Genomic DNA, 7241 nt, shown 5'->3' with positions numbered 1-7241 from the left:
CTCTAAATCTAATAAATCAATAATATCTTAATGTTGCAGAGTCAGGTTAATTTGGCCTATTTTTTTTTTCATGAAGGTTTGTGCAGCTTTTGGATATAAAATAACGAGCATTGTCCTCTGTTCAAAGTATTTAGTTAGTAGTTATTCTGATGACAGAGCATGCACGGCTTCTATCCTTCATGTTAAAGATCCCAAAAGGGAGCATTTTTAACCACTGAGCCTTGTCTGGTGATTCAAGAACAACAAGTCCCTTTTGAGAAAATATACTGTTTTTCTATACATGGGTGAGTATAGCCTGGCAAGCATTCCTCCCTAATACCAGGTTTGAAGGTTTGAATTTACAGCGTTGTAGCAGTAAAAGTGGGTAGCAAAAGTAGGGCATTCAGTAAAGCAATAAATAACCGTGACAGACAGTGTTATAGAAAATATGTACAATTTAAACAAGAAGAAGTATAAAAATAGGAACAATATAAACAGGGGGAATATAACAAAAAAGGGGAAATATAAAGAAAGTATTGCACATTGTGAAGTGAAGTTGCTCTGAATGAATATATTGCACTTTATTTAATCAACAGTGAAAATAAGATATTCCTTCTTTGTGTCCACCAAGTGTCCCTGTAAGTTACTGAACCTCACTTTTGCAACTACTCAAATAAGATAACCCTTAAAAAGTCTTATTATTTTAGATGTCGTCTTTTAAGTTTTCATCAATGGCATTAAATGTAGCTGAGAAGAAATGCTGAAAGACAGTTTTCCTCTTCTGCACACAAAGAAAATACAATGTTTGGTGTGGTATAAGTATGTCATCTTCATCATCACCAAAATCCAGGGAAGCCCCAGAGAAGCTGCCACCTTGTGTAAGCCATGTTTTCCAACACTAGATGGAGACCTAATGCTAATTTCTAAAACTGACAGGGTTTTTTTTTTTTTCTTTTTAAAGTCTTGTCTGCTTCTGAGAGGAATGAGATCAGTTTCACGTCTGACTCATTCCCTTTCACACCGCCAGCAAAAAAAAGATAACATGTAACTTAATGCGCACTACAAAAAGCCTGCAGCCGCACAGAGACAGCAGGAGTGTGAGACATGGAGAGAAACAGAGAGAAAGGTTTGTTAAATATTATCACAGATGGTGAAATGATTGTTGGTTTAGGAGGTTGAACGAATTCAGTTTGAGCATTGATGAGAAGGAGGTCTGGTTGAGTTAAAAACAAGACGGGGCTGAAACACAATAACCTTTTAGCAAAAGCTACATCTTAGGCCATCCACCTCTATTGTAACATAACTAACATGTCTGTAGTGTTTTAGCAAGGTTGTTATCCACAAGTAGATTTTCCTGAGGTAACTGTAGCCTCCAGTGAGCTTCAAAATGAACACTTCAAACTAAACTGCGGCCTAACAACTAAGTTCTTCTCCAGTGCCTTGCCCTTTCCCTCTCCCTCCAAGACTGTAATTTATACCTCCTTTGAAAAGACTCAGTCTTTATGTGATGCCAAACTGTAGCTCTGTATTTATTTAGGTGGGGTCACTCCGGTACTCATGTTGCCCCGTATTATACCACTCTTACAGGGTAACAGCGGTGAAGTGATGATAGTAATCACTGTCTTACAACAAGCCTGGCTCTGTCCATCCTTCACCTTCTCTTTCATCCACGCATCCTCTAATATACCATTACTGTATCCATCATTACGGACCCATAGCACTCAATTTCCAATCTTTTCAGTGCCTTTAGCTGCATCAAGCTCTCTCTCACTTGTGTCATTTTCCTGTCATGTCAGACTCCCATCAAATACATGTCTTGGTAGTCTTTGTTTGAACTTTTGTCGAGCTTAACATACTTTATACTTTCCACATAGGAACGTAAGTTATGATGAAGCCCAAAATTATCAGTGAGCTTTCATCTCTCTCCCTTGAGTGAGGCCCCACCATCGCTATAAGAGGCTGAACAATTGCGCTGCCTGAGATTCGGGATGATGAGACACACTGGAGGATCAAACCAGGAGATTTTAAAAACCCTGTAATCTGCAGACAACTTGAATGGCCTGCAGTGCAGCCATTGTGTTGACACGGGAGCTACTCATCATCTCTGGGGACCAAAGGGAGCATTGAGAATTCAGTTTCTCTGCATCTGAAAAGGGGGCCACTCTGTGACTCACCCCCGGCCACTGGTTAGTCACCTCGGATACTCATTACACCGTTCCCACTTAGATGATAATCACCCAGAGGATTCAAAAAGCTTGTTGAGGCATTAAAGATACAGAATGATGGAGCGTTAAGATAGAAAAGTGGCACAGCTTTTGTGCGTGAGTATCATTTTGGTTACGCCACGCTGAGTGATTGTGTCCCTCTCTGTTCTCCAACCGTCTGAGTATCAGTGTGAGAAATGCCTTCTTGGCAACGCATCAAAGTCGAAGGAGGAGACTGTGTTTCCACACCTCCTGACAGTATCTGTTGTATTCTGCTTTGTGCCAGTTCAATGGCTTCTGTGTTGAAATATGGGCAGCAGCAATTCAGATGGATTGGGGTTTGCAGAGTTGAGCTAAAGCATGGGTTTAAAACTGCAGGTGGAAACCTCTGGGTGAGGGCAGGGTGTGGGTTTTAGCAATTGTGTGTTGATATACGCAAGCCGATTTTTTAAGCCACGCTGGAGGTGTCGCCTTTTAGCCATAGCCATAGCAATGTTGGTCAGTCGGTCCACCACTTTCATTCATGATCCCCAGAGGATGAGTCCTACTGACTTGGGTGATCCCCTGACATTTCCTCAACAGAATTTGGATTGCCACAGTGTTTGGTACAGATGCCTCTGGTGCCCAAAAGATGAATCCTTAAGACTTGATAGCCATAAAATTATCTCCAAGCATTGCTGTACAGCCTCACAAGACTTTTATTCTTGTTAATTTAAGAAAATAATACAAAAAATAGTCTGAAATCCATGTCATTCTACAAGATTAAAACTTTTTGGAGCCAATTTAAGCACATTTAACTACATTCATTTATAATGTATATGTTTTCTTTCTGCTTTTGCTTTTGTTTTTCAGTTATTTGCTTCTTGTTATTTCTTTGCATGTCGTTGGTTTGCTTTTGAGGATGCTGTTGTCACCTGCCATGTGTGGATACAAAAGGGCCCAAACTTAAACTTCATTCTGGCAGGAAATGTCGAGACCCACTGGTTTACAAAAATACCGCCACCTCCTCCCAGCCTCCATGTGGCCCTGGGGACTTTGGTGCCCCACTAAGCCACAGATATGGGCTTTCAACGCCAGTCTGGCGGTGATTGCACTCCCCTGGAATTCCTTGGTACACCAGCACTCCCAGTCCTGATTACCGGCCCTTTCACAGTGATTACATTTTTGTCTGAGTGATTGTGGAGTTATGCTGGTGAAGAGGCTTCAAACCAGACTGGTTGGTTTAATTGAACTGAAGTTTACATTTCTAGATTAACTTCTCAGAAACTTGCAACCCATGATGAAATGAATGTTTGACACCACATTCCTCCTGTGTGAAATACTGTAAGCAATAGGTTTCTCTCAGTCCCATTAGAGTGTGACATTGCAAAAGCCTCTAAAGATTTTAAATCTGCAAAGAAGGGAGCAACAGACTCACAGTCTCAGCAGGTGAAAAAGAAAACTTTTCTCACGTCATTTCCATCTGCTGACCTTGGAAGAGATTGGATGCTGGAATGAACAATCTCAGCCAACAAGCCTGAAGGTCTGAATTTAAGATGTGCTCACCGTAAAGTACCTGGACCACATGTTGAATTATGGATTTAGGTCTCACACACATGCATACATGCTACAGGTGAAGGTGAAAAATGCAAGTAGTAGCTCACGTTTGAGTTGTTGAAAGTAGAAACAGGCCGCTCTGTGATAAATAGCAAGTAAAGACGAAAAGTGTGCCACAGTTCATCAATTGGAAATACACACTGTGTGTGATTAATTGTGAGGGAAAATACAGAAATCATGTTCTGTTTTAACAGAAAAGCCGACGCGAGCCCTTTGTTCGTAGCACTTAAATCAGCTTGATCTTTGTTATTCTAGAAAAATCGACACGAAGAGAATATTCTTAAACAAAGTACATTAAGTAAATCTCTGTGTGTCTTAACACAAAATGTGTGCACCAGCAGACGGTCAGATCACATAAGAAAACTGTCCAGGTCAAAGGATCGCAAGTAAGGCCTCTTCTTCCTCCTCTTCTACACTCAAAGGCTGTACCAAGGAAAAGAGCTACATGAAGCCTTGAGAAAAGCATCAATTTTACTTAAAATGTTGTCCGTTCATGAGACGTGTTCCTTGCACAGATCTTTTTTGTGGGGACACAGGAGTTTTCTTTTCCATAGTGCTGTAGTTCAGTGATGTTCAGATTTGATAATTAAAGGCATTTGATTTCATCTTAGTGTCCATGCAACAAAATCTTAAATCGTTTAGCTGTGTGTAAGAGCGGTATTATCAGCCTGGAATCTGGGGGAGGAGTTATCAGCTGATATAAGACATTGTGGACTGAGGGCATTCACGGGCTTTATCCCAGCGTAAACCTGTCCATTAATAGGGCGAGGGATGAATCATCAGACTCTCTTACTTCTCTCCATTGCTCAAGGCTCCAGAGTTTATGTTCCCTTCACACCAGGTTATATGTCTCTGTGTGCTGTGCATGGATAGAAGTGCTTTCCAAATGGCAGCCCGGTCATAAATTCAAGCTGTATCTTCATGATAAGATTTTTGGAGGTCTTATGGTTCGCAGAGGTGCTGCTCCAATTCTGTCATGATTACTGAGGCTTCTGTGGCATTTAGAAATAATCGTGTGAGCTGTCTATCATGTCCCTGGCAGTGAGCTTTGGTTTGCAACCACTGCAACTGCAGTTTTATTTGGGTTTTCTTTTCTTTTCTTTACATTTTTTTTTTTTTTAAATCAGGTTTATGTGCCTTATTCTGATTGAGATACTCCACTTTCCCACACCTAGACAACACACTTCTAGATTCTGACATTTTGATGCAACAAGGATTGCCGTTCGATCGCTGCACCTGCAATTATACAATAGATGAAATGCTACAGTTTTTGGATCTGACAGCAGAATAACAAAGCAGGAAATGAGCAACAACCTGACCCTGAGTTTTGCCTCTTTGAAGCTCTGTAATTCGCCGCTTGTTGTTTTATGAACTCACATATCAAGTCAAGCACTAATTGTAATCTTATAAGTGCTGCTAGTTGGTAGCCAATCTGTGACTCACTGTTGCAGCTGCGGTGCAACAATACTTCAAAGTTGAAGTATTTCTCTTTCATGTGGTGTTCCCATTATTTTGTCCACGTGCTGGATGATGTGTCCGCGTAGGTGCAGAATGAATGCAGCATCAATAGGGGGCGCCAATAATCCAATAACAGGCTTCTCTGATGTGGTGTACACAGTTTCATCCTGATAGATTTAGTAGTAACAAAACCATCTGTGGTATCTGCATCTGTGTGTGTGTGTGTGTGTGTGTGTGTGTGTGTGTGGGTGTGTGTGTGTGTGTGTTTGGAGAGTGCCATCACCCTCCCTGGTTTCTCATAGGCCAACAGTCATTAACGGATTAATGATTTTGAGTTGACTCAGCAGGTCAGAATGGCACCGACTGGTTTTGGTTGCTTAATCAGATGATAAGGTTGTGTGTGTATGCGTGTATGTGTGGGTGTGTGTGGGTGTGTGTGTGAGTGAGTGTGTGTGAGTGTGTTACAGTGATACTCACCCATCTATCAAGTATCACTCGAACAGTGATACAAGTTTGCAACTTCTTAAATCACAGACAACACTGACCAGTAACTGGTCAGCTGCAATTGACTCTGACAATGACACGTTTTCGGAAAAAAAAATGTCTATAGAAACTTTTTAAACCGCTCCTGAAGCACCATCTGTGTGCTCAGTATGCAGTAGTGAAAGAGATCTTTTACTTACTAAGATCTTTTAAACTGACAATACCACAATGTAAACTTAATAACTTTTTACTTAATTAAAGGGGAAGTCCACCAGTTTTACACATTGAATTCAGTGAAGTCATCAGGAGAACTACTCAGCCTGTGAAAACAGCTGCATAACATCCCCCTCTGTCGCAGGAGCTTTCCAAATTTTGAAAAAAGTAACTCTGATGACATCAGGGGGTCAGTGTTTTAAGTGGCCTATCACTTAAACATGTGCGTGTGCTTACATGCGTGATGTGAACACTATGAGAGTTGTGTGTGTGTGTGTGTGTGTGTTCAGGTTCAGCGCTCTCTCTGACACGCATGCCATTGCTGCTGAATCACCTGATGACTCCCGTGCAAAAAGCTTAACTTTTTAGTGGGTTCCTCTCAACAGGCGCACCTGTCCTCTCTTTGAACACGCGTGTGGCCATGTTTGTAGTATGTATCACTTACAACAGGAGACAGGCAAACACACAGAGACACAAATACCCAAACAGACGTGGGTAGAGAACAAGCGGGAAAGAATAAGGCTGCTGGTGTTGATTTAAGAGAGGATTAGGAATGGGTTTGTGGACAGGTTATTATGTAATGAATACTCAGATTACATTAACTTCATGCATTTAACTTTTATAATCTGTGGGTAATTTACAATGTTGTTGAGTCAGTTTTTCATATAATCTTCTTCATATAATGTTTTTAGAACAATTTTAGAAGAGAAATCAATCTTTGTATCACCATCAATCATTGTAATGCAGCAGCATTAGTTTTTAATTAGAAACACAACTGTAGTTATTTAAGTTACTAAATGTGTGACTTTGTTAAGCAATGTAAAATGTGTACTGTATACATTTCAGAGCTGTCCCATGCATACGTGAGGCTTTACTGTGTCAAAACACACTCTTAAACTCATGATCGGAGGAGACTAGTAGCACTGGAGGAGGCTGAGTGAAGCACTGAGAGTGACGGGCGATGAAAGACAGACAAACCTGGCGTGGCAGGCGAGATGGATGCTTAGAGTGAGACGCAAAGACAGACACGCCTCGTGCTCGTGTTGGTAAGGGCTTAACGTGGATTTTACTGGGATGATTTAAGCCTTTGGACAAAGATGCTTTGGCGAGGTTGGAGATAACTACGTCTGATTGTCCATGTTGTCCTGATCACTTGGAAAATTCCACCACACCCCTTATTTCTCTGAGCCCAGCTACTGTCTCTCTCACACAGCCTTCAGATCAGAGGAAACCCAATGTTAAACATTTGTGGACATATGCACTTGCCCTCTGTTGATTTAAATTACATGATGTGTCCTTCATAAAGAG

This window comes from Pempheris klunzingeri, chromosome 5 (assembly GCF_042242105.1).
Source record: "Pempheris klunzingeri isolate RE-2024b chromosome 5, fPemKlu1.hap1, whole genome shotgun sequence".
NCBI lineage: Eukaryota > Metazoa > Chordata > Actinopteri > Acropomatiformes > Pempheridae > Pempheris > Pempheris klunzingeri.
This window is presented reverse-complemented; position numbering follows the sequence as displayed.